Genomic DNA, 27,293 nt, shown 5'->3' with positions numbered 1-27,293 from the left:
CATGGTGTTGATAGTATTCCTAAGCCTCCTGACTTCCCAAATAATGAGGTGGAGAGATGCATTCCTTGCTCTAAGGGTTTGTGGTAAAATATGAATCTATTTTCCATCAAACGGTGTTATAAAGAGTCAGGTTGTCAGCCACATTAAGTCTATTCATTTGGGCATCTTTAAATGAGGACACCACAGGATCTGGCCTCTGCATCTCAGACTAAGAGAATTTAAAGGCTTATTTTCTTGAAAATCCATGTCCTAAATGAGTTTTGAATAAACCTTTGCAAAATAACCATCCAGAGGCTTCCTATGGGTTTTCATGTAGACACCTCTGCTAACCCACTTCCTCTTTCCAACTCAGGGTGGACTCCCAATGTACATTATGTTGAGGGACAGAGGTGACTATTTTCACAAGAACTGCTAAATTTGACAACTATTACAATTATTGTTTACTAGACAATATCTCGTTTCAGGTTGAAAACCTGATTCCCAGCCAGCCAGCATTCAGAGACCTACTTTGCATCTTGATCTGTGAGTCACCGATCTGAGCATGCACTTGCCCAGAATACCCAGGCATATGAAAGGATCAAAATATCACACTTTGATTGATTCAGAAAGTTATTTCTACCACCATGCAGTCTGAGAGTTTCTAGGCTGCATCTGACTAATTGGGGACATGTAGGAGCAGCGAGCCAGGAGCTGGTGCGAGGACGACCTGTCTCTTGCCTCAGGCACCCGGATCCCTGGGAGTCAAACCCTTAGCTCTCCATGGCAAAGCATCTGCAGGATGCTTGCCGAGCGTAATCTGGGTATCGGAGTCATCTTTTGAAGGGATCCTGGTATTTCGGTTTGACAAAAATCGAGAAACATTTTAGAAAGAAAATCGGATTTGTGTGTACATGAAGAATATTCCTGAAAAGAAACTCTGTTACGAAACTGAAATCTGGAGACCGCGGTGGTGCTAAGTTGAGTCATCAGTTCCCTTTACACCCTAATAATCAACGGCACTTTGATCACAATGACTGCTCTGGGTGATGCTTTTTTGTTTGCTTTTTTCAGTACTTCCTTGTGTAAACAGGTTGTCTCGCTATCGTCTTGCAAACATGTTTACATTTGGGGGATCATAGGGAACATCTGTTAGGAACAGATTTCACGCTTTTCTGTCAACTTAGGGAAATTTGAATCCGATTTCTTGGTAATATAAAACAACAACAACAAAACTCTTGGAGAGGTCAATGAAGTTCTACTGGAAGGGGGCCTGATGGGTCATTGCAACTGCTCTTCACATACATATTGTAAAAATCTGTCCTGAAAACATCCAACTGAAGTAGTTAGAGAAAGGCATTAATTATTTTCCATTTTTTAGATGGGAACAGTGACATATAGAGGTTAAGTGGCCTGGTCAGAGCCCAAGAAGGTAGCAAAGAAGGCACAACATAACCCTAGGCCTACAGATTTACAAACTGACCTTTCAGCATTACCCAGAAAATCCTCAGGTATCAAGTGTCCTCTGATATTATTTCACAAAATGTTACAATTTCTCACCACTTAATTGATCTCACTTGTTCTGGAGAGAGCAAAGGAGAGGTCAGTGGACAGACCCTAAAGCCCAGTAGTTTCCTTGTCCCAGTCTTGAGTTGGAGGCCAAGGCATGTGAGTGGCAGGGCATGCAGGAAGGCTCAGAAACAAACCTTGCAAGAGAAGGTGAGCAATAAGAAGACTTCAGGCAAGGCACTCTCTCCCAGCATCCATGCAAAGCCTGCTCTTGACGTGCCCAGGGCACGGCACTTCTCTGTGGGTGTGTTGACCCATCTGGCCCTTAGAGTCTGGGCACCACCTATCTCTGTGTGAAGAGAAATAACTGCTGGTGTGAGGGAAGAGGGGATGCAGAAAATTCCATGTAAACACCTCACAGGCAGCATAGCCCTTAGACCCAGGGAAAAAGGTCCCCACTCTCCTTCAGGCAAGCCAAGGAAACCTCATACCCTAGTCTATCCTGAGTTCATGCTCACCCACTTCAATACTTTAGAATTTTGCACCCAGTAGTACCAAGTGGGCTTCCAGAGTCAATGGTGGCCTCTTCACTGGGAACTTCCTCCCTTAGCTACACCACTGAGAGGCAAGCAAATGGACAAGGGCAGCTGATCAGAGATGTAGCTGTTTCTTAGTTGTGTGGACTGGAAGTCCCCATGCAGGTATCGAGTCCCCTGCAGAATGGATGAGTCGGGGACTGGGAGAAGAAGAAGCGGGAAAGAAGGAATAAGGTACCAACCGGCTACCCCACGGCCACCATGTTTCTGGCAAAAACTCTAAGAGGCCTGAGAATTCTAAATTTAAACCTGGCCTCCTGAAAGTCATTGTGCCAAGGCAAAAGGACCACAAATGTATTTTATGCAACCAGTTTGTTAGCTTGATTTATAACATTTTAATATTTAAACATATGGCATATATGCCCTTGTCCTAAGCCCTACAAATGTTAAAGCCAGAGCTGTTCAGGTGCTTTTCCTAGGCAACCTGCAGACCGTGGTGGGCAGTAGTGCACTGTGCACAACCTGGGGTTGCCAACATGGACCCTCTGGGTGAGCAAAGGGAGGGTGCGGGGTCTCTCAGAATATCAAGGTGCTTGCCCAGCAAAGGCCTCCATTGTTGTTTTGGGAAGACTGTGCTGAATAGGGCTCAGCCAAGTCTTTTCCTGTGGGCTGCACTACAGCCACATTTATCAGGGTCTAGCTATGGGTGAATTTTGCAAACTTTAATCTTAAAAAAAAAAAAATCACCTAATACTTTCATCTCTTGTGGTTTCTTTTTCACATACATACTTCGTAACGTACTTATCAGCAGCCTACTGAACAACTTGATGGGACCAGTGGGAACGAAACCCAGAGCAGTTATACATGGCAAGTAAGGACCAAAATACAGGCAGGAAAATAAAAATGCCAATGAACGCTGGGCTGAACTGTAAGAAATAATTAAGTAGCTGTACATCAAATACATAAATATGATTCATTTTTAAAGGCCCACACATGTTACACCCACTTTCTGGAGTTTCCCAAAGTAATTTAAAACTATTTGATGTTGCTTCCTGTTTTTCAGTCCTTTTATCTATCTATGGGGGTGGAAATTCTACTGTTTCCAATTGAATGAGAAGAAAAAAAAGGATAGGGTAATTTTCCTGGCTTTACGTACCAAAATTCTGCTTTAAAAGATGTACTTTTTAGACCTTAAATTCCAAAATTTGGGGCCCTAAGCTTCAAAGTCATTATATGCAATGCACCCCACATGATAACCATAGATCGCATGAACATTTTCTCTTGGAGTTAATGGACCTCTTGCATAAACTTTGTGCTTCCTGTTCTCTCTGCAGCTTCCCACTAAAACTACGAATCTTCAGTAGAAGGAAAAGAAAACCCAGGGCAGAGGCTCACTGGCCTCGGTCTATATTCAATACATTTTCCTTTTCTTCCTTGAGACAAGAACTAGCGAGAACAAGATCTCTTCATGTTTTCAAGCTAAAGTTAAACAAACTAAAACTAAAACATTTCAAAGACCTTTTATTCCATAAAATTATCTCCAGGTCCCAAAAGTAGCTCAGGCACCAAGATCACAGGGAGCAAAACCTCAGCACTCTGTGGCAAAGCGTCTACAGTGGCTACCTCTTCTTATTTGGCGTTCATAGCTCATTATTTTCATCAAGGAGACGGCTGATGAAAAGCAAACCTACTAATTTCCTTTTTATTTAAAACACCAAACCTATTTATTTCCATGAACTAAATACATCATAGGGTGAGACATTTTGGGAATCAGCTAGCACAATCCACCATCAGAGGCTTGACCACCAAGAGTTGATTCTGATTCAACACCTCTAATGAGAAGAAAGGTCCCACGACTCCCAGGCAGCCAATCCATTTTGGAGAGTTTTATGCAGCATGCCATTACACATCAACATAAGAGTTCTCTCTGAAGGAAATCTGCACCTTTAGAGCCCAAAGATACTGGTCTGCCCTCCAGGGCAGCCACAGTGAGGCCAATACCAAGATATGTGGCAGGGAGCAAGCATGGTGGGATGTCTTCTCTTCATATAAGCCTTTTCTCTGGGTTATTGTTTCCAGTTCTTTCAAACATCACTTGGGACCTGGTTTCAAATCCTCTCACTGTATTGTCTTGAGCTATTATCTTTTGAAAAAAAATTAAAGCTCTGAATTTAAAAATAATCATTTCACTTTACACCTCATTGTAACCAACAATACATTTACCAATATATACATATATCTCAAAATGTAATCTCAGATAGCAGTTTCAACAGTGAGAAGCACACAGAGCCATCTATCACTTCTTAGTCTTATTCTGCAGACCGTAATTTCATTATGTTTGAACTCCATCATGACACTGACTATGATGAGCTTGTAGAAACGAGACCCTCCAAGAATCATATGTTGTGATTGTATTTTATATCCTACCTTCTCTATTTCTGACTTTTTTTAGAGGAGGAATACCACTGTAGGTCTTAGCACTTATTCCTATTATCAAATGTCAGCTTTCTCAGGTCTAATCTTTTGGGTTTTTTTTTTTTCTTCTTTCTTCTGTTTATCTGCTCCATAGTAAAGGAACACATGAAAGAGAATTGGGCCCACAGAACTCTGTGTGTGTGTGTGTGTGTGTGTGTGTGTGTGTGTAAATCATGAAATTTTACCACACTTACAAAGCAGTAGCCAGTTATGGAGAAAACAAACCCAGTAAACAATACCCTTTAGGAACTGGCTCAGTGTGTATGCTGTGTTGAATCCTGCTCAGTACATTCTGAGAGGAAATTCTGAATAAATATTTACCATATCTATTTATTTCTCCTACTGAGAACTATCTAAGACAAGAGGATGTTTAATGATGAAACAGATTTCAGGATTTCTGCTCTACACAGTGTCCTGCTCATGGGGAGAGGGGACTGACACAAATCCCAGCCTCATAATGAAACCAGACACAGTTCACTTCCTTTTTTTCTTAAACCACCCCCTCACCTGGGAGATGTCTTGAGATGACACAGAATTAGTCATCTATCACTAACTTGAGATGATGAAGAGAATGATTGGTACTCCTTGTCATTAACAATACTAGTATTTAAAATGTACTCTTCAGGAAGATGGACAGCATTTTCATGAGATGGAATATAGCCCTGATGAGGCTTCCTGGTACAAGTTGCTCTCCAAGGACAATGTGGACATTGCAACCCCAGAACCATTTCCTCTTCTAATCAGCATCACAAGGAGAGAGCTGGAAGCAGTCAGCAGAGATGAGTGGGCTACACGTCTAGGGCTTATTACTAAAAGTGAGCAACAAAAAAAAAAATCACAAGGCACTTTTTGTCTAATCCCCCAGTTCCCTCAGGCTTTTGGGAAAGATCAATTACTAGATCAGACAGAGGAGGTCAAAGCACAAGGTGTTTATCAGGTGGACTGTGCTTATGGCAGCCAGAGGAAGAATACCAAGCAGCTGAATCACTGCAGAATGTCTACCATCTCTCCACATTCAGCAAGTGAAAAGACTACCCAACCAAATGCAGTACCTAGGCTCTTGCTACCATTTGAATATGGTTTGTACACTGAGGTTCCCTCTCGTGTTGAAATTTAATCCCCAGTATGAGATATTAAGAGGTGGGATCAGGTGGAACCTTTAACTAGTGATTAGGATCTGCCGTCACAAATGGATTATACCATTTGTGTGATTTAACAGATTAATGGGTTATCTTGACAATGGGTCAGCTATAAAAGTCAGTTTGGTTAGGTGTCTTGCACTCCTCTGTCTTGCCCTGTGATGTCCTGTGCTACCTCAGGACTGCCAACAAGAAAACCATTACTGGATATGGCCCCTTGACCTTGAAGTAGAATCATGACTGTTTATATCTTACCCAGTCTGCAGTATTGCTTTATTAACAGAAAATGGACCAAGACAGTCCTTCTTAGAGTCCCAGAACATTCTTCAGTTTTTAGCTGTTTCCTGCTTTAACACTTTGATGAGGTCATAGGGGTAATCAGCCCGTGGGCTATTTGCTCCTCTTGTTCCTATCAGAAATCAGTCATTATTCCTGGACTTTCGATCCCATCCCCTCTCCCTCTCTTGAGGCATCTATTCCTGAATTTGCCCTCATTCTCTGTGACCTCACCCCCCCACACTGTTTCCATTGGCATATATGTATGTTTAACATCTCCTATCTTAAAAACCCTTTCTTCAATCTGCAGCTTCTTCCAAATAGCAACCCTTTTCTCTGCCCCTTTTCTGAATGAAAATCTTCAAAAGAGTTGTCTGTACTTCCTGTATTTATTTTCTCATTTCTCATTTTTTCTTTAACCCGTTTTAAGTAGTTTTTGTGTCACTCAGAGAAACCGATTTTTAACAAGGGCACCAATGATCTTACTTGACAATTTCGTGTTCGATTCCTTCTTCCCATCTTACATGACTTCACAGCATCTTTTGACTCTGTTGCTACATGCTTCTTCTGTTCATTTATTTCTTCTTACACTTCAATGGTGTCACACTGTCCTGGTTCTCATCTATCTCACCTGTACCTGATCTCCTCTGATCCTCCTCTAAATAACTATGTGCTTCAGAGCTCCAGCCTTGGACTTTTTCTCTTCTCTAATTGCACTTGCTCCCAGGTCTGTGCCTTTAATTATCTGTATGAGGAGAACTCCCAAATTTATTATACCTCACTCTGATCTTTTCCCTAGTTTTCAAATCCTATTTCCTACTTAGCATTTGCACTTGTATATTCAACAGGAATCTCAAATGTAATATGGCCAAAAAAGAAGTCTTGTTTTCACTCTCCCTTCAAATCTGCTTCTCTCTTGTCTAGATGCTAAGAACAAATACCTGAAGATGAATCAGAGAGTAATAAGATTTCCATCTGCCCTACCTACATAATACATCTCAAATTGAACCACTTTCCATTCAGTGTTTTTTGAATGCATTGGTGTGACATCTCCTTTATGTACTTAAAGATTAGTAAAGACCCCCCACCCAAATATTTCTGGATTATATGAGCTATATCTATTGATATTTAAACATTTAAGAAATTAAAACAAAAACTTTAAGAATATAGAACTCATTTGGAATAATGAAATTGTTCTAGGTAAACATAAGTAACATTTTATGAATAGTAACTATATTTTCTAAAATAAAAGTGAGATAAGTGACATTGTTTTACACATTTGCAAATTTCTTTAGGGTCTGGTTTAATAAAGGACTGCTAGATTCTCATCTGTTTCTGCATTCAATTTGTTGTGTTATAGTGTTTTTATTGAAGGATATGAAGAAAAATCACACAGATTTGTAGTTGGAAATGGGCAAAGTATTTCAATAGCCTTTGGTAATTGTGGATATTCCACTTTGATTCTATTCCAAAACTCAACAAGTGGTAGTTTTAAAAATGCAGAGGCTGAAATATGGAACAAGAAAGTCTGTCTAGAAACATTTCATACTCTGTGAGACTACAATCAATTGGTTTATCTTGCACTGTTAATGGATCTTTTACCTGGACACAATTTTATAATATCACACATTCATCATTGGAAAATACTTGATTGCTAAGTTACACAGACCTTCCAAATATTTACACATTGCATTATCCAATGTCAACAGATCCACATTCATTAAAATCATCACTGATTTCATCAGAAGATATCTTAAGCATTAGGAAGTTATCAAGCTCACCCTGGCAGTGACATATTTTCAAAATCTTAATTTTTGTTTCAAGCTCCACTTTTATTGGTTGTTTTCCTCGAAGTATCAGAACCACTTCATTTCTTTTCAAGAAAATGTCTGTCAAGTAAATACCCATATCTGCGTAACTGGTTTATCTGTTAGTTGTCCTAATAAGACAAGTTGGTGTTCCATGGAAAAGCAGGCAGTTCAGTTTGCAACTCAAACAACCATGTGAGGACTGTCCCCTGAGACAACCATGCTACTCTGGGATATGGCAGAAGAACTTCATGTGTAATTCGTGTTTTTTCACACGGAATACTAAAGAAGATATCAACTCAAGAGCTGAGATTTAGAATCTCAGTAAGCGTTGTTACTTCTGCATTCTGAAGGAACACTGGCATTCTCATTCTGTTTTCCTGTGAGGGTGCAGTGGTGAAGGACTCACTGTGCCACTGTCATGTCTCATGCCAAGATCCCACCAGTTCCACGCACTGTTACCTTTGTACCATCAGTGCACAGGTCAACTCTGTGAAAAAAGGCACAGAGTGTCTTGGTATGATCAGGAAAAATGCTTTGACTGCTTCCCACTGACAGGGTCTAGGGAACCCCAGGAACACACAGACTACCCTTCGAACTCAACGTCTTTTGTCCAGGCCACCAGCACTCTTCTCCTGGACTTGTGCCAAAGCCTCCTCATTGGTTTCTATGCTTTCCTTTTTGCCCCTGTGAAAGTTCTTTCTACAGAGCAGCCAGGGCGATCTTAGAAATGCACTTCAGATCACACTGCTGTCCTGCTTGAAACTTGAACTTCCCACTCTCCACAGAAGAGGATCTGAGGTTCCCATGCTGCGCAAGGTCCTGACCTGGCTCCTGTCCTCACTTGTACCTGTCCTCTTCTTTCCCCACATCTAGCCACTTTGGTCTGTGGTCTTTCCTCAAACCATGTCCTGTGTGCTTTAGCACTTTCACATTTTCTTTTGCCTGTGCCTGGAAAGTTTTCCACCCAGTTTTGCTCATCCGGTTGACTCTCATGTCAGGTATTCCCTGAATTTTCCATGTATACCTCCCTAAACACTGCCCTCCCTCCTCTTGAACACAAGGCTCCATTTTAATACCCTCATAGCACTCAAGGCTCTCTGAATTTATATTGCTTATTAATTTGATTACGGGTTTATAGTCTGTATTCTTGAAACAGAATATGAATTTCCACAAGAGCAGGAATCTTGTGCTACACTGTATCCCTACCAGCTAGAGAAAGTATTGGAATGCAGCAGGCGATTAATGAGTATTTACTGAATAGATGCAAGAATGCATGAATGATAATGGCTGCTCTACTACTATGCAGAAAATCCCTCTGTGTACTGCAAAATATCATATGCAGGGGTTCCTGGGTATTCATAGCTGATCAGTTCCAGAGACCTCCTTGGATACCAAAATCCACAGATGCTCAAGTTCCTAACAAAAAAAATGACCTAATATTTGTGTATAATCTATGCACATCCTCCAGTATACTTTAAATCATCTCTAGAATATTTATTATACCTTATTTTATGTAAATAGTTGTTGTACTGTATTGTTTAAGGAATAATGATGGAAAAAAGCCTTTACATGCTCAGTACATTTGCAATATTTTTCCCCAATATTTTCAGTCCACAGTAGTTGGTTGAGACCCTGGATGCAGAATCCACAAACAAGGAGATTCAACTGTACATGTAAGATAAGAGAAATAACATGCTATAACTTGTAATGCCCTTCATTAGGACATATTATGTGTTCTCAAACAAATCATAGATGACATTAGTACTATGAATGTTTTCCATCTTGACTACATTTCTACAGATGAAACAAGGTAAGAGTCCAAGATCTCATGGCTTCTCCTTGTCACCAGCCTCTTTCTTCTCCAGGACATTTTCTACCATGTAGGTATCTTTCAAATGTAAAACTGATCATGTCATGTCCCTGCTTCCCACTGGCCTTGGGATGAAGCATGAATATAGCTTCTGGGGCTGTTCATGGTTAGGGTTCACTCCCTCTCCAGTCTCGTCTTCTGTCATTCCTCCTACTCTGCACACCTCAGCGGGTACTCCCGCCATCCTGAACTTCAGTTATGGAAAAGCAACAGGCCTTCTCATCTCAGGATTCACACACTCACCTTCCTACTCCTTCCCCTGGGTAACACATTCTTCAGGTATAAGATCAGAAAGCACTTTCCTCAGAATCTTTCTGTCCGGGTTAGGTTTGCTTCTTTTATAATCCTACAGCACCCTATACTTCTGCAAGTTCTCATGACAAATGTTCATTTGTACATCTCCCCCACTCAATAATGAGCTCCTCAAGGGCAAGGACTCTGCTCTCTCACCCATCTGAGCCCTAGTACCCAGTGTGCTACATAAGAATGACAGGTTCTCAGTAATAATTATGAATGAACAAATGAACGAATGCATGAATCCATCAAAGACAAAAGAGGTAATTTTAGAGTGTATGTGGTCAACTTTGCTGATTCTCTTTTCTTTAATGTCTTCGATTCTTTCTAGACCCTGAACTTGATTTTCAGCATTCTTGCTTTAGTCTTCTAGTCTTTATTTGTAATTTGGATCAACATATATTTCTCCACTATTTTGTATTTTTCAAACTGAGCAAGAATGAACTTTACCTTATCTGAGTTTATGCCCTTTTCTTCTACATTTTTTTTTACCTTCACTTTTTTCCTACGTCATTAAAGTACTCTGCAGCATTTATTATTGATTATAATAGTTTCCTTTTATGATTCATTTTAGTTTCATTTATTATGTGTTAAGGACACTTTAGTCAACATTTCCTAAAACTTAAAATTACTAAAGTAATTAAGATGTAAGCTTGTAAGTTTTAGACTAAAGCTGTCTCCTATGGACACTCTGCAGCAATGTCACGCTAACCAGGGAACCTGAAGAACCATCTATTATTCATACTAAGGGAATGGTGACAGCAGCTTCACACAGCTGATTTTCCTTTGCTACGAACTAGCTTTTTCTGCTTTGTGGATAACACAGACAAGATGAAAGAACCAAGACATTCCATGTGTAAATAACTCCTTTAAGCAACTGGGTTGCAAGTTAGGAAAATTACTCTCCAGTGATTAAAACAGCTTTTTAGGAGCCCCAGTTACTGCATCCAAGTACATCACTAGTCTCACTGGGGAAGTTTATTCCTTTGAAAGATCCAGCCTCACAGCTGATAAAAGTGTTGATGCATATTTCATTTTATCCGTATGTACCTACGTTAGTACTGGCATATCAATGATCAGTGCACATGAGCTATAATTAACCTGTTAATGTTCATATCTTCCCATTAACTTAAGAGACATGCGTTTGATGAGTGAAAAAAGTCTTAGTTGTGGAAAGACCAAGATGCACACTGAAGAAAACCTGACCACATGAAGCCAATAGGGTCACTTTAAGTATTGAAAAGAATGGGAAAAAATTTTGTTCTTCACAATTATCTGAACAATAGCAGCCGAGAACAGTCCTTATGATATGGGTGCTATAGCCTAAAAAGACCTGCGTTTGGTTCCGAGCTTTGCCACCTACAGCCTGGAAGGTATCTAGAAAAACTTACTTAGCTCCTCTAAATCTGGTACTATAAAATGGAGATGACAATAGGTAACAAGTAGGATTTTTGTGACAATTACAGGAGATAATTTATAGAAAGTAAAATTTGAGCTCCACCCTAGTTATATAGCAAATGTTCAGAACATTTTACCTAAATTAAATCATATAGTTTATCTTTCTTCCTTCTTTGCACAAACAAGAGATGTGACTTTTCATATAAAAGGTAAAAGTTTTATTTACAACATGAGGATTTACATGATGCTTGTGAGCTTCCACATGTGTCTGGCATTTGGGAACTTTTATCTACAGACCATAGGAACTGTTGATACCCTTCAAGGACATTTAGTGACCAAGTCATGAACTTCCAGGGTCCCCTGTGGGCCCAGTCTTTCTGCCTTTCCCTGATTATGTTGGTTTCAATCAACAACTACAGTATGGAGACTTAATGAGGCAAAAAAAATGAGAAGACTTCATACCTTCCTGCAAATCAATATAAATAATAATGTCCCAAAATTCATTATTTAAAATATTACACATATTATAGAGAAATACTTAATAATAGTTCAACCTTGACTTGTGATGTCCATTTACTAAGCCATCAATTAAACTTAAAAGCCCCAAATCTGAATATACACAATAGCAAGCAGCTGTACAAACAACTAAAATATATTACTACCACCAAACAGCTGGAAAGGCAATTATTTATTGAAAATATTTAGAATTTGATATTACCCAATAACTGCAAAAATTGTTGCAATGATATCATTGAAATTTACTGAAGATTTTTAGTGGGTAAAAATATTTTAAAAGAAACAAATATGGGGCTGGGGATACAATTGGTAGAGTGCTCGCCTTGCAAGCACAAGGCCCTGGGTTCAATCCCCACCACTGCAAAAAAAAAAAAAAAGAACCAAATATGTAGTAGCTCTTAGTAACTGGCAAAAAATTCTTTTAAAATATAATGTTTAACCACCTTGAAAAGACAACTGTTGACTTGGACACTTTCAGATCACCGTGAAGCTCTAGTTAAAAACCTCCAGGCTGTGCCTATCACCAAAACATTGAATGGGTCAAAATCATAGAGTTGATCACCTTGGTTTGAGTTATTTGTCACAATCTGCCTTTGACTAGACAAGTGGGTCTTTCTCAGGCCTGGAGAACACTGAGGACACAGAAAAGCCACCAAAGCATCAGTAGGTCCTGAGGCAAAAGAAAAACAGGATCAAGAGGCTAAAGAGCTGGCTTTAGTACAATGCTAGTTCTTGCTGTGTGGTCTGCCTCATCTACCTGTTCATTCTAGGTGCTGCAGTATCAATGACACAGATGCCCCTCACAGTGTTTCTCCAATAAGGCATCACTAACACCCTATACACGGAGAAAGAATACAGAGATAGCAAGGCATTTAAACCAAAAATCACATAGAGAATGGAAAGTCCACGCTGGTTACCACCCTCATGGAGTGGCAGGTCTTTGGGTTTGTTTCTTTATCCCTGGAACAGAGATAGAAAAACATTGATTTTTTTTCTACCTCAGTAAGAATCAAACTGTGTGTACTCGGTTATGTATTATATAGACTTGAAGTTAAAAACAAAAATCAACCTACTACATCAAAATACACCTTTAGGCAAACCAGTTCTCTTACATCCAAGGCTCTCAGAACAAAGTCTGCCTATTTCACAAATATCTTCACTGATAGGTTTATTGGTTCATCAGAAGAAGTCAAATATTTCCCTAAATATCTCAAGCTTTTTTGTCCCAAAGCAGGCTTCTATGCTTGACAATCATTTCATAACTATTCACTTGAGCTAAATAAAAGACAAGGAAGACTTAAGTCACCTGAAGGAAATCTGCTATTGAATTAGATATGAATAAGATAACCATGAAAGTTGGAGAAATAACAAAAATTTTCAAATGATTTTGCAGTCAGACTACACTGCAAGTGTCTTTAAAGAATCTTCCACTTAAGAAGACTAGGAATGGTAATAATGTTATAATGGTAATAATGTTATAATGTGCATCAAAATTACACATAATTCCAATCAGCAAATCCAAACTCCAAGCAAATGTCTCAGGACCATATCAAAAAATTGATATTGTATAATTTGTAATTGTAAGTTAAACACATTTTTAAGGCTATGCAGTGGTTTTTTTTTTTTTCTTGGTAAAAGTCTTTATTGATAGGAATATAATGTGGAGTCGTAAGACCCAAGTCACTTGTTTCCAAAATAGTGTTAAATTAAATTTTAGTTTGATTTAAAAGAAGAAAAATAACTGAAGTAAAATGGAAGGAATTGCTTTATGTACATAAACATTTCCTTTTTTAAAAAACTGGTTCATCCTTTAACTGATTTTTCTACTAACAGAAAAACATGTAGTTTCAGTTAAGTTAGCTTAAGAGGCTTCTACCTGCACAGTCATGAGCCCTGGGAATCTCTAATAGATAGAGTTACTTCTTTCTGTTGTTTGAATTTTAATTTTCTAACTCTTCTCAGTGCCATTTATCACTTATTTCATTTAAAAATATTTTAATTAAATGTATATATATACATATATCTCTATCTATATATATACACATATGAATAAATTTCAGATATCCTGAATCATATAGGTTTTACATTTATTTAAGAAACAAAATAAGGTCAAATATTTTCACCTTTTTATTTTTTATTTGTTTCTTTTTAGTTATATATGCCAGTAGAATGTGATTTGATATATCATACATACATGGAGTAAAACTTCCCATTTTTGTGGTGTACATGATGTGGAGTTACAATAGTAGTGCATTCATATATGAACATGGGAAAGTTATGTATGATTCATTCCACTGTCTTTCCCATTCCCCTCCCCCCCTCCCATCCCACAACTCCCTCCTGTTATTTTCACTTTTATATGGCTTACATGTTTAGTAATTTGGCCTTTTGACCCCCATTTCTAATGTGAGGTTACCACTTTTTGATAAGTTTTGTTCAACTGGAGTTCATTTAACATGAATCTCCCAAGTAACAAAGGCAGCACCTTTCCAATTGCAAAGTTTGAGTCTGGGTCAGGAGACACCTGCCATGTATAAACAAGGTTTCTTTTAGTAATCTGGTTCTTCTGCTATATATTTTGGGAAATGACACAAGTCTAGGTCAAGCACACCACAGGCTAACTGCACATTTCTGCCTGGGCTTTTAAGGGGCTGTGACTCAAAGCACTTCAATGGGGATGCCCAGGGGTTGTGCATGACCAGACATTGGCAAAGCATTTTTGAGAAACCTCTTCTTCAACTGAAAACACCCTCTGTGAGAAACCTGTACTGTGTACTGCACAAGGATCAAGCCAGTTTAACACCAAAAAAAAGGGGGGGGGGCGCGGTTTACAGGAAAGGACTGCCTGAGAGCAGTAAGATAGTAAGATGATGGGATCCACAGCTATACTCATTCATGTTAACCTTTCCCTTTCTCTTTCTCCTTGAGTTGGGATGGGAAAGTAGCCCTGAAATTTCATCTAATGAGGTCCAGATGAATGCAACCAGTTGGCTTATAGTGATATATTCCTAAAGTTTCTACCAAGACCTCAGCTTTACTCCTCAGTAAAGTTCTCTAATTTCTGCATCCCAGGAGAGCCTAACACACTCACAGGCACCAAGTGTGGATGTGTTCAGACATGGAACTGGATAGGCTCAGTGGTGGCTGAGAAGACCAGTCACCAAGAAGAGGAGCCCTAAGACAGAGCCCTGAGCTCCCCAGGGGAGCTAGTGTAGGAACTCAACTGCCCATGGCAGTCACTTGATTTTTTTCATGGAAGAATTTCGTATAGATATATGTAAAAAAAGAGAAATAAAATCCAAAACCTCACCTCAAAGAAAAAGGAAATTGTGAGTCTAGAATATTTTGTTTAACTTCAATAATACTGTTGAACTGTTTAGAGGGTACAGTGGATTGAACTTGGACCCCATGAAGATATGTCCATGTCTTCACTTGTAGAACCTATAAATGTCACTTGATTTGGAAACAGAGTCTTTGTAAATGTAATTAAGTTGAGACTCTTTAGATGAAATCATCCTGGTTTACCTGGTGTGGCCAATCCAAGAATGTGTCAGAGTTATTGGGGAGGGGCAAGGGGAACTGAGGCTTGGGACTTTAAAAAATGATGATTTCTCCACTTAAGAATGATGGCATGTTTTGTTAAAATTTCAAAAGAAATAAAATTTTCCAGTAAGTATGTAGATGGTGGGGTTGTATTTTTTGGGTAGATACCATTTATTACTATGTACATTTTATATTGGTGCTTATCAGAATATATCAACAATCTAGAAGACACAGCATTTACTAAATCATAGCTTCTGGGGTCAGGAGTTGAGCCGGGTTTGGCTGAGTCCTTTGCTCAGGGTATTCCAAGGCTGCAGTCAAAGTATAATTCTCATTTGCAGACCTGACTGGGAAGAATTTATCTCCGAGTTCATTCAGCGTGTTAGTGCAAATCTGCCATGATGGCTGTTCACTTCTTCTACCTTGATAAATAGAACAAAACTGCAAAGATGTTGGAAAAAAAAGAATGGTTGAATCCGAATTTCTGGGGGCTCAGGCTTAAGAATCGGTGTAATTCTTATGATCCACTCTCCTTAACAATGACCACACCTCAGTGGTATTCCCCTTTTAAATGTTTGAGAAATGGCTCTGAAGTCAACCTCTTCTAAATGATGTTTTTAATAAGGCTAATTATTGTTTAAAAACCAATTTAATTTTTTTAGCCAATACAAATGCATCAAAAAAGATTAAACAATACAGAAACCAAAGATGAAAGCAAAAATCACCCAGATTCACCATTGGGGAACCTTTCACACATGGTTACAAGCATTTATTGACACATAATGTGTGTGTACAGTTTAATCTTATGACTCAATTGTGGTTCACAGGTCACAGCATTAGCACTACCAGGGAAACTGTTAACAACAAGTTCAGAATCTCAGCCCCCACCTCATTTCTGTTGAGTAGGTATCTATATTAGCACATGAACACTTGAGAAGCAGTGGTTCCCATAACTGTAAATGCACTATTCCTTGTTCTGTAACCTACCTTTCCACACAGTAAGGTATTTGAACCATCTGTCTTTGGCAATATGATCTTTCTTCTAGATATGTTATTCCTTTATGTACCAGAATTTATTTGATCAGTCTCCTTCACGATCATTTCTATTTTCCCATTTTTTTTTCATTATTGCAAACAATGCTTGAGGATATCTTTCTGCTTTGTCATTATTATTTTGGGGTAAATCCCCAGAAGTGTGTTTGAGAAAGCAAATGATAGGCCCACTTACCAGTGACCACATAATGGCAGAACATCAGCATGCCTGCCTGGTTTTGGTGAATGTTGGTTTCCCCACACCTTTGCCTGGAGTTTGTCCAAATAATTTTAACCTTTGGTTACTTGGTACTTAAAAGGATAATTCACTCATGTTTTTCCCCTACATTTTTCTAAAAATGATCAAAAAACTGAAAATCCTTTTATACATTTATTGGCCATCTGTATTTCTCCCTTTGTGAACCGTCCAAAGTTATTTAAAATAACAGTTATGGAAGAATGTGTGGAATTACAGAGTTTAGAAATACTGTTTAATCACAATGAAAAGACATGAAGATGAAAAAAAGGAAGAAGGGAGAAGAAAATGTGCCATAAAAAGGATAATCAAAAGATTAGTTTGTGTGTTTATTTATAGACACTGGTTACGGCAATCCAGTGATTAGGCAAATTAATGCAGCTGTGTATGATCACAGCTCTGGGATCAGCCCCCACATCCTTTTCAAATGATGCCACCTGTCATTTAAGTATTTTGCATTTGCCTTTTATGTTACATACATTTCATGATGATTCTCTTTTTAAAAACATCCTTAGTTAACTCTTTGAAGGCTCTCATGACTGGGATTCCTCTTCTATCTCTCATCTACAGTTAGGAATCATGTGAACTAACCACGCTCTGGGGGAGGTAGGAGAAACAGTACATTTGCTTCTGAAAAGTACCACCCCTCTAGAATGTTCAAGAACTGTTATATTCTTTTTAGTGGGTATAAAACTTGTTCCTTCTCAGGACCAAAAATGAGTGTCAGATGTATTCCAGTTTGACTTCAGTAGCATACTGTGCTCCTTCCGTAGGACACACAAGGTTTTCAGTCCCTGGGTGACTTGGGCCTGCTCCCTCATGGAGGCATCCCCACGAACTCAACATCTTGCAGTGCACCCTCTCTACCTAACAACTGTGGACGGTCTTCTCATGAGGTCCCTGGAAGTCTCCTTCAGCTGCAGCAATGCTGAATGGGTGAAAATCCACCTCATCCATCTCTGCCATCTTCTGGTGGTTATAGCACCATTTGTAAATTGAAACCAATCCGACGTCCTAATTTACAGAAAAATTTCCCTACAGACCAAGAATGCTACACCAGGAGGGACAGAGGAGAAGATGGGGAGAGAAAGTCTGCAGGCTCCACTTTGAAATCTGGGAGAATGAACAGGTTGAATGGGTCTTACTTAACACATGTCAGGATGTTAGAACAAGTTGCCCCCAAGTACAAAACCCTAAGAAAGGAATTTTAGGACAAAAAGATAAGGATGACTTTACATGTTTTCTATGTAAACATGGTCACATGCATACACCTTAGGGATATGTTGGTTAAAACATATTTCAGTAGCTGCTAGGATGTTCTGGAATGTTATGGACCATAGATTCTCATAGGCGTTAAAGGAATGGGTGACCCTGGAACACATCTCAAAGCTGTCAGTCAGGGAAGCTCATACTGTCCTGTCATAAAATGCTCTTAGAGTTACTGTCAGACACAGAGCATGCAAGGAGGGAAGGCACTGGTTTGCCATGGTTGAGGACTCCAATATTTGGATAAGGGAGAGGTTGGGAGAATGACCAAGACCTTTAAACAAAGAGAAACAAAAGTGAACATGAATTTATGTATACAGCTACATGAAGCGTCAACCTGAAGGAGTGGCTATGTTTCATCTGTGTGAATAAAGTTCAATTAAATATCCCACATCCCAGCAATGGAATGTAGGAAACTGAGAAGTCTCTTCCTTGCAGTATTTGTCACCATGTTACCTGTCTTTGCATCCTGCTCCTTAAGAAGATGACTCTTTTAATGACTTAAGGACAAAAGTGATGTGGGCCACAAATTCTAGAACCAATTCCAAAACAGCAGGAAGTGGCCAAATGCCCAGTGGCATAGCAGATACTTCATTTAACACGTTAGATATCCTCCAGTGTCCCTGAAAATCCAACAGCCCAGTGGTCTAAAGAAAAGGTAAAACTGCAAAAAGAAATGGGAGTGGCAGTGATTTTCTGCCCCTCCTGCCCCAGCCAGACCCACTTGTCAGGGAGAAGGCGTCCTCTGTTTCACTCTCCGCTCAGAGGGGGACGGCAAGCTGTCGACAACTCCTACCATTCAAAGAGTTGTTCACACTGAAAAAGTGTTTACTGCTCGCAAGTGGCGCTCAAAATTAATTCACAGCAGCAACACCAGCAGAAAGCTTTGACAGACTGTCTTATGTGTTGACACAGTTATAAGTTGTTGGATAAAAAAAGTAACACACTTTCCCTCTTTTCCAGCCTATACACACTGAAGTTGCTCCAAAGAGGGAACACGAAATGTGTCTGAGATTGTAAATGCCAGCCGGCAGGTGGGAATTTCTGGTTCTGAGGCTTATGGCTTCAGGCATGAGAAGTGCGTGAACCCCATTTTAGAGGTGAAGAAGGCCAAGCCTCAGGCAGCAGGGTGGGCAGAGGTGGAGAGCGTTTTTCAAACCTCCCAGCAGAGAGGGCTGCTGGCATCACAGGCCCAAATAATTCATCTCCCTCTTCTTTTTGAAAACAATAATCCTTTACTGACAATGGCTTGGAGAGGCTGGGAAGATACGACTTGCTTGCTCAGAAATGATTTACAGTAAAAAATCAGAAAGAATGCAGTGTGATTTAATTATCTCAAGTCACTTGGAATAATTAGAGTAAAAAAGAAGCCAGGTGGGATAGCAAATATTTGGCCTTATCTAGAAGATCTTTTACAGACTCCTTGGCTCAGCTCAGCTGTTTGCTATGTGCTGGAGGTGTGTGTGCACAGTTCCTGTTGAGCAGTGTGTCCTCTCGTGTCTTCTCTGGGAGGAGTCACAGTCTTTGGAAAATAAAAACTTCCATTAAACACACTAATTGTGCTTCCTGATCAGAAGCTGCCTTTCATGTAAAATTAGGCTGTAAAACAGCTTTATTGAATAGTTTATGTTTTAAAATAAGGTCTCGATAGAGCTGACCCCAAAGAAAATTGTGACCCACTATTTGCTGACTGCGGTGGACTTTTCCAAAGAGCACCTCTGGCTTTGCTCTTCACCCTCTGCCCTGACCCATGCTTCTCTCTCCCTCTAATTTCTCAATACCAAACTCTCCTTTCTTTTGGTGCTGGAAATAAAGTAGAGGAAAGAATCTATATCAAGATAGGAATGACTGGGAACTTAATGCATTTACTCTCACAAGGCTTTGGAGGCTATTAGAGTTGGTGGAATTCCTGCCAATGTGATGAGATGTAGTCAGAAGTCTTATCCAGATGAAGAAGGTCTGTTTTACCTGCCTAACCCCAAATACACTGTTCAAGTATTAATCTTCAGCCAGCAAGGGAGTCAACTGGACCAAGAAAGCCACCTGGAAGGAAGTGTTGGTCTTGGCCAATGATGGAGATGTGGACACAGCAGCTAATGTCACTGGAACCTCTCTGCCCCAGACATTGCACTGAGTACTTTTACAAATATGGTCTCATTCAATACACATTTTACAGATGCTGTCTTGTCTCATCCTGAGAGAGATTGATTTTATTATTCCCATTTACTAAGGTGGAACAGATACTGAAAAAGTTACACCACTTGCTTAAGGATGTAAGTGCTAACAAAAATGGCAGAACTGGAACTGAAAGTCAACTGAGTCTGCAACTAGCAGCCTTCTATCCATCTCTGGGGGTCTCAAGTCAATATAAACCAGCTACATTGAACAGCCAGTGCAGGCCAGCACTCCCAAGTTACCATGGTGGATTACACATGGCAGGTGCAGAAGATTTACTCACATGGATATGGCCAAGTAAGAAGAGCATGCAATTTGAAGGCTGACAGATCTGATTAAAATTCTGACCCTGTTGTTTGCTTTGCTTTTTTTGGCCTGGAGCAAATCTCTGAACTTTAGTTTTCTCATCTGGAAAATTAATCTGTACTACTTGGTACACAGCATAATATGTGAAGATAGAATAAGGTAATGCACAGAGAAACTGCTTTTAGAAGCATAACCTGTTGGATGATCTTATTACTGCTAATTTGATCTTTTAATGGGAAAAGTCATTCCTGAAAGTGGAAGACTGACTTTCACGTCAGTACCAACCAACCCATCTGACAAACCCAAGAGTGGGTTCTCAGGAGGACTACTGAGGAAAAGGGAATAGGGGCAGGTTTTTAGAGGTATTTTTCTGGTGATAACGAGGTTTGACCCTAAATAATAACACCAGAAGACGAACTGTGTAACGTGTGGATTACAAATGCCAACTTTCAATGAATTTGGAAACTCCCCACTCTGAGTTGCTTGGAGCTTTGCGTGGCAGCTGCGGCAGCAGAACAGAAGACGTGGTTTTCTTGTTGATTACACTCATTCCTCTGTACACTCCAGACTGGGTTTAAAAGAAAGGGTCACTTTTATGCAGACAGTTACTCAGTTTGTATAAATGTCTAAATGCAGTAGCATTTCACTACCCAGAGTAGTTAAAAGACACCAACCTCCTGAGATCCAGGAGCAGCTATCAGGGTACCCAATGTTCTGCTTTTAAGGGCCTGAATTTCAACAAATACTTCCAAATGAATAGATGAGTTCCAGAAGGTCAAAATATGGTTGTTATTATTATTATTTTACAAACTGTGGTTATTAACCTACCACTTCATTATAATGGATCTCAATCTTTTTTCTACATATGAGCTCACCCTTCAAATAGCACATGTCTGGCCACTGCTGGAAAGGTTGAATTCAAGTTTAAAGCATTATGTCATTGTAAACAAACAATCACATGTAGCATGACTGTGTGGAAAATACAGCATTTCACTTTTGTGGTGCTGGTTCCACTACAAGGACAGGGAACCCAAGAGATGAGGTCAGTGGGCCAGCTGCCATGAAGAGACAATGCCAAGTCCACGTACACAGAGCAAGCTGCCTCTGCTCACAACTAAAGGCTTAAGCTCCTTGCTGTCACGCCAGCCAAGGAAAGTGATTGCTTTCCTAAAGTAGATGGAAAGAGCTTCAGAGATTTTCTCCTTGGCACTACACATTCATGCCAGAAGGCCAAGAGGTCATTACCCCTGCTGGCAATGGACACAACCGCATTCAGGCTCATTTCATTTAGATGACATTGCTACCTAATAAAAAGCAAAAGAAAACACATGCTACTGTGAATCAGAGAGCAGGAAGAATCGATATGGAAGAGTGGTGGGAGGCAAGAGGAAGTGTTCTAAATCCTAGACACCTTATCCACTTGGCTCTTCTGCCTACCAGTCACACCTTCCACTTGCAAGCAACAGGTGCACAGGTCTGTGTAGTGCTGCACAGCCCAACCTGACTTTTCTTTGCCTATTTGTTCCTAAGGCAGAACATCGGCCTTCCAGTATGTAACAGAGCAGGTCCCAGCATCTTTAAATCTCACAGAAGCATCAGAACGAGCTTGGGTTATATACAAGTGACACTTTCTACCCTTTTGTATCCACCAGTCATCCTTCTAGAGATCCAGACTTGGAGGTCCCAGGGTCTCTCTGATTTTTCTTTTCAGTTCCTCTGTTCTCCTGAACCCACCAATGTTCACATCTGAGTCTTCACCCAAGCCCTGCTGACTTTTCCTTTAATATAAGCCCAGAGTTCATTTCTATCTCTCACTCCTATAGTTATCATTTCTGTGCAGGTTCCTCCTCCCACCCACTCCCATGGCTACACTATGACTACAGACTGGCTGTGCACCTCTGGTTTTTGACCTTCCGTCTGTCAGGGGCCCCGCTATCAAGCCACTGTAATGGCTTTCCTGGGCCAAAGAGGGCAGCTCACAACTCAGCTTGCATTTATAGCCTCCACTTTGCACATGGTTTTCCCCACCAGAAATAGCCCTTCCTCCTTCTGTCTGGCTACCCTCCACTGCCCAGTGAAGCCACATTTCCTCCAGGAAGACAGTGCTGGTCATTCCTGGAGAATGTGCAGCCCGATCTTGATCACTCACTTGGTGACAAGTAATGTACCTCCTTGTGATCTCTTTCACATTATTTATGCCTTTGATGGCTATTCAAACACAAAACAATCAATTTCTTGTCTCCTCAACTAGATTTATCAGGGCTCCCAGAAGACTGTATTTTCTACTTTTTTTGTAGCATTTCTGTCCATCCCATCCTTTTTTCCTTCTCCTCCTTTGTGACCTATGTACCAACTGCAGTGAATAAGGACTTCTTTTTATCTAGGTTCTGAGGAGAAACCAGGAAGGGAACCTAAATGAAATGCAAGAGTAAACTCGGCAAAGATGTAACTGGCCTCTCTGGGTGGAAGACACACTGGAAAGAATAAACCCAGAATTAAGCACATCTGTTGTCAGCAAATGTGCAATACTGCCAAGCACCCTCACCCATGTTAAATCACAAACTCTGGGTAAGCTCTGGGTATACTGTATAATTTAGTGCATAAGGGAGACAGATAAAAGGAAAGAAAATAATTCCTCTACAAAAAAAGCATTTCTCCCAAATACTTTAAACAATGCTTTCACTTTTAGATCAATTTTTAAAATTAAGAAATATTTCTTTAATATAATGTAGAATTCTCCCGATGATGCATGTCAGTGCCTGTTTGGGGTTAACATATTAATCTGGGTATGAAAAGAGATGAGAACAGATAATATGCAAAAGGATAGATAAGAATCTTTCCTGTTTGATGGGGTTCAAGGAGGCCAGAGTAACCTAGAGAAACTGTTGGAGCTGGTATCATAGAATATCCAGTTCAGGTGGTCAGGGGTTGAGATCAAGTTCCAATGGGATGGTAGTAATTCTGCAGAAGGGACACACACTGCATAGGAGAATAATCTGAATGGGAATCGTCTGCATAATGGCAGCTTCCAGAGTGAGGCTCTGTCCAGCATCCAGATTTTTTTGACTGAAAGGAAGGAAGAGTCTGCCAGATAACTTGGTGTTTATATCTAAATTCAGAGTTGCCTGGTCTGGTTGAGTTAAAGTCTGTGTCAAGGGCTGGAACTGGCTTTGGTCAAGGCAGATAGACTTTGGGGAAGAGGGTCTATGAGAGCTGGGCAATTCCTCCCCACCAACCTGTGAGGAGGACTGGGTCTCCATGTCTCTGGGGACTCGGCTTTTTAATGACTTCTTGAGATATATGGCAGGTACAGACACAGAGCAGAAGGTATGAAGCACAGATGGGTAGATCCAGACCTTAGCAGTGGTCCTGAGCCTTGCACTCCTGGGACAATTCAACACACCCTTACTTTGGAATCACCTGTGTCCTACTCCCCCCACTGCAATGATGCCCTTGCAACAATATCACTGTCCACCTGAAATGATGGCTGCATGTGGTGGGTCTCTTGCAAATAAACACAGAATAAAATTATGGAACAAAGACTACCAAGAAAACCTTGTCTTCCTTCTTCCAAGTAATTTTCTTATCTGACAAGCATTTTCTTTACTGTTGCTGTCACTGTCCTCCCCCCTGACACAGATAACAAAAATATTATCTCTGACTGCTGCATCATAAACACAGTGAAGCTCTGCTCCTTCTTTGTCACCTATACCCACCCATCCATTCCTCACATCTTGAGAACCCACACCAGGAGTTTAGAAGATGATGCTTCTGCACCAAGGACCCCAGGGCACTACTTTCCCCCAAGTTTTACTGAATGCTTGAGGTTGATCAGAATTCTGGTACAAGCACCCTTTAAAATAGAGCATTATGTGCTATGATCAAGATTACCAGCAGCCTTAAATTCTCTCCACAGTAACCCTCCTTCCTTTCATTCCCTCATTCACTAAACATTTACTGCACACACATCATGTGCTGACTCAGGCCTCATGGATGGTGGAGACTAATGATGCACAGTCTCTTATCATGGACTCCTTCTTTCCCCACCTCTGGGTCTGAGGCCCCCTCCACTGCTGTATCTCATCATTGTGACAGACAGCACATCATGCTTACTTGTCATTTCAGCTGCTCCTTGCTTTCTACTGTTCTGCTCCTGCTCTGCTTTCTCTCTCATCACTTTGCCCAAGCTCCTGAATTCCTCCAAGGCTGGCTGCTAATCTGCAGACATCACCCATCAGTCAGGGCCTCCTTCCTGTGATCAATGAGCATTGCAGGCGTAATCCTCGGCTGTAAATCTGCACTACATTTTGCCAATGCCCAAAGCTAAGGCTGTGCAGGCTGTGCTTCGTCACCTCTAGGGACACCTATGGGACCTTCTTTTTCCTTTTATAAATGCTCAGGGTCATTTATACTATACATAAATAGAACTGTTACTCTAGGCAACTGCTAAAAGGATGTGATAGTGTGGAAAGGGCCTGGCTTTAGAGCCACAGACCTGAGTCAAATCCTGGTCAACTATATTAGTACTTGTGGTACCTTTGACAAGTCATTTAATTCTTCTCAGCCCCAGTAGCTAGCCGTATCTGTAAAATGAGGAAAACAATTCTTACCCCATGTTTCTTTTGATAAGGATTCATACATAAAAATGTCATATATATATGTATATGTATATAATCCATAAAATGCCATATATGTGTCACCCATAGAATGACATATGTGTGTGTGTGTGTGTGTGTGTGTGTGTGTATCAACCCAGAAATGTCTCTGGCCTCATCTGTTCTTTCCTTCCCCATTATACATGTGATTCAGAAGAATGCTATAAGAAATAGTGAGAAAAGAGAGGGGGCCTGTTGGTAATGGTTAACAGAATAAAGACAATGTCACTTAATATTATTAGGGTGGGTCTATTATAAAATTCTACAGATTAAGATATTTTAAAAAGGGCAATAAAATTAGTTCTGTGGGAGCAGGAAAAAGAAGAATGAGGTTACCAAATGTGGACACAACAACCTAGCCCTAAAATAATGAGCACTAAGCCATGCTAATTTCCAAAATATAGATCCCATAAAGAAACAGGATATAAGGAAACCAGTGTGTGAGAAAGACGTGGCCTTACGTGTGGGGCTAACCAATATGCAAAAACTTAGAACAGATTCCCATTTTAAAAAGACTTTGTAGAGTAACTGGACCCATTCTGAAAGTGAGGCAGTCCTTGGATGCCAGGCCATCCTGCAACACCTGTGCCAAGAGCACACGTGCAAAATGCCCAATCAGATGTAGCCAGGGAGAGCAGGGCATGCCACAGGAGAACGAGGGCAGGCTTGTCCTGATTCTACTCGCCATGCTAAACTTAAGACACGCACACCTGGGGAATTCTCACACTTCATTCAACAGGTCTTCCACTACAAGGCCAGTGAAGTAAATTACATGCGAGCACTTCTGTCCAAACTACATGCTGTCCACACGGTAAACCAGCTCTTTGCAAATACCCAAGCAGAACTTTTGGGTGTTTCTGCTGGAGTGAGAAAAAGCATGTGTGCCTGAGTGAGATGTGATGGTTTTTAACTGTTAGAGATGCCATAAATCTATTAGCTTGAACTTCAAAGAAACAAATTCTAAGAAAATTGAAAATTAGGGCGGGGCAAGGAGAACTGGAACTAAACCATTTCTCTGTTCTTTCCCAGAAAAACAATGAGAACCAAACCAGGCTCCAGTATCTGTCTTTCTCCAATTTTTATTACTCACCACACTGTTGAAAATATCTTCGATGTACGTCTATCTCTGGACAAACAGATTCTTATTCAAGTTAGTGGTTAAACAACTCCATGAGCTCATTTTTCTATGATTTGTTAGACATTTTTATGTGGTTTTTAGTGAGAACAGTTTAAAGTGAATTATCTTTGAGAAGCCTGTGGGATTCTATAATTCTGGTGCTCTTCCCAATCAGGATGATTTATTCTAAGGCAATTTTAAACGATGAAGGACTTGATGCCCAGACTTTTAATAAGCTTGGGCTGCTGTCTTGCAAAGCCAGGCAGTGTAGAATTGTGCGAGTCTAGGGTTGTAGCTACTTGGTGTGGCCAAAGTAAATGATTTCACCTCTCTGGGTCCCAGAGTTTCCAACTATAAAATGTAACGGGTGGTGAAGGCCTGTTCAATTTCTCGTCTAATTACTCTAAGATGTTGGGACTTTTCTACTTACAACTCCACACGAATGTACACAGTTATATATGTGCAATGATATCCAGGGTATGTTTCTCATCCCCAAAGGCACATTCTAGATTTAATCAAAGAGACAAATGGGAGAAACGTGGACAACGACTGGACACTGAGAGTCAGTTTAAATCACAAAGGATTTACAGACAGATATGATAAATGGGAAACAAATAGGATATACTTAAATATTCCTCTTGAAAAAAATTCTTGAAAAATCACAACTAGAGCTTGGAGACAGAGATGACACCTAATATGAAGAACTGAGGTGAATTTATGAATACACTGAAGGGCACTTTCTAGGGAGCCAGAGCTATTAAACCCAGGAGGGCATCTTCCAGGCCCGCCCCTCCTGTCCACCTACTTCTCACACTAAATAATAACCCTCAGTAGCTGTATCAGGAAATGAAACACACTGAAGTAGGGCATGGCAAACACCATGCCTATAACCTACCTCTGCGTCTGCAGTAATCCACATACCACACGGTCTAGCAATAATAAAGGAGGGCAGGAGGAAGGTGGATAGGTTCATCCTGCAGACCTCAAGGGGATGCTCCAGAGTGGGAACCACTGTTCTTTCTATTTTATTATCTTCCCCTACACACACACTTTAACAAGGTGAATAAACAGGATGCGCCCACTTGACTTCCTTGTTTGCTGCCAAGGTGACTTCACTAAAAAAGAGGCATCAAGGGCTCAGAT

General features: G+C 40.3%; 1 protein-coding gene across 12 annotated transcripts in view; it reads right to left on the bottom strand.

Moving 5' to 3' along the window:
• BACH2 (BTB domain and CNC homolog 2) overlaps positions 1-27,293 on the bottom strand; it is a 336,154-nt gene that overhangs the window by 157,864 nt on the left and 150,997 nt on the right. The window lies entirely within an intron of this gene.

The sequence above is a fragment of the Sciurus vulgaris genome (genome assembly GCF_902686455.1).
Source record: "Sciurus vulgaris genome assembly, chromosome: 7".
Lineage (NCBI taxonomy): Eukaryota > Metazoa > Chordata > Mammalia > Rodentia > Sciuridae > Sciurus > Sciurus vulgaris.
Note: the sequence above shows the minus strand (reverse complement) of the source record. Positions and strands in the feature narration are given on the sequence as shown.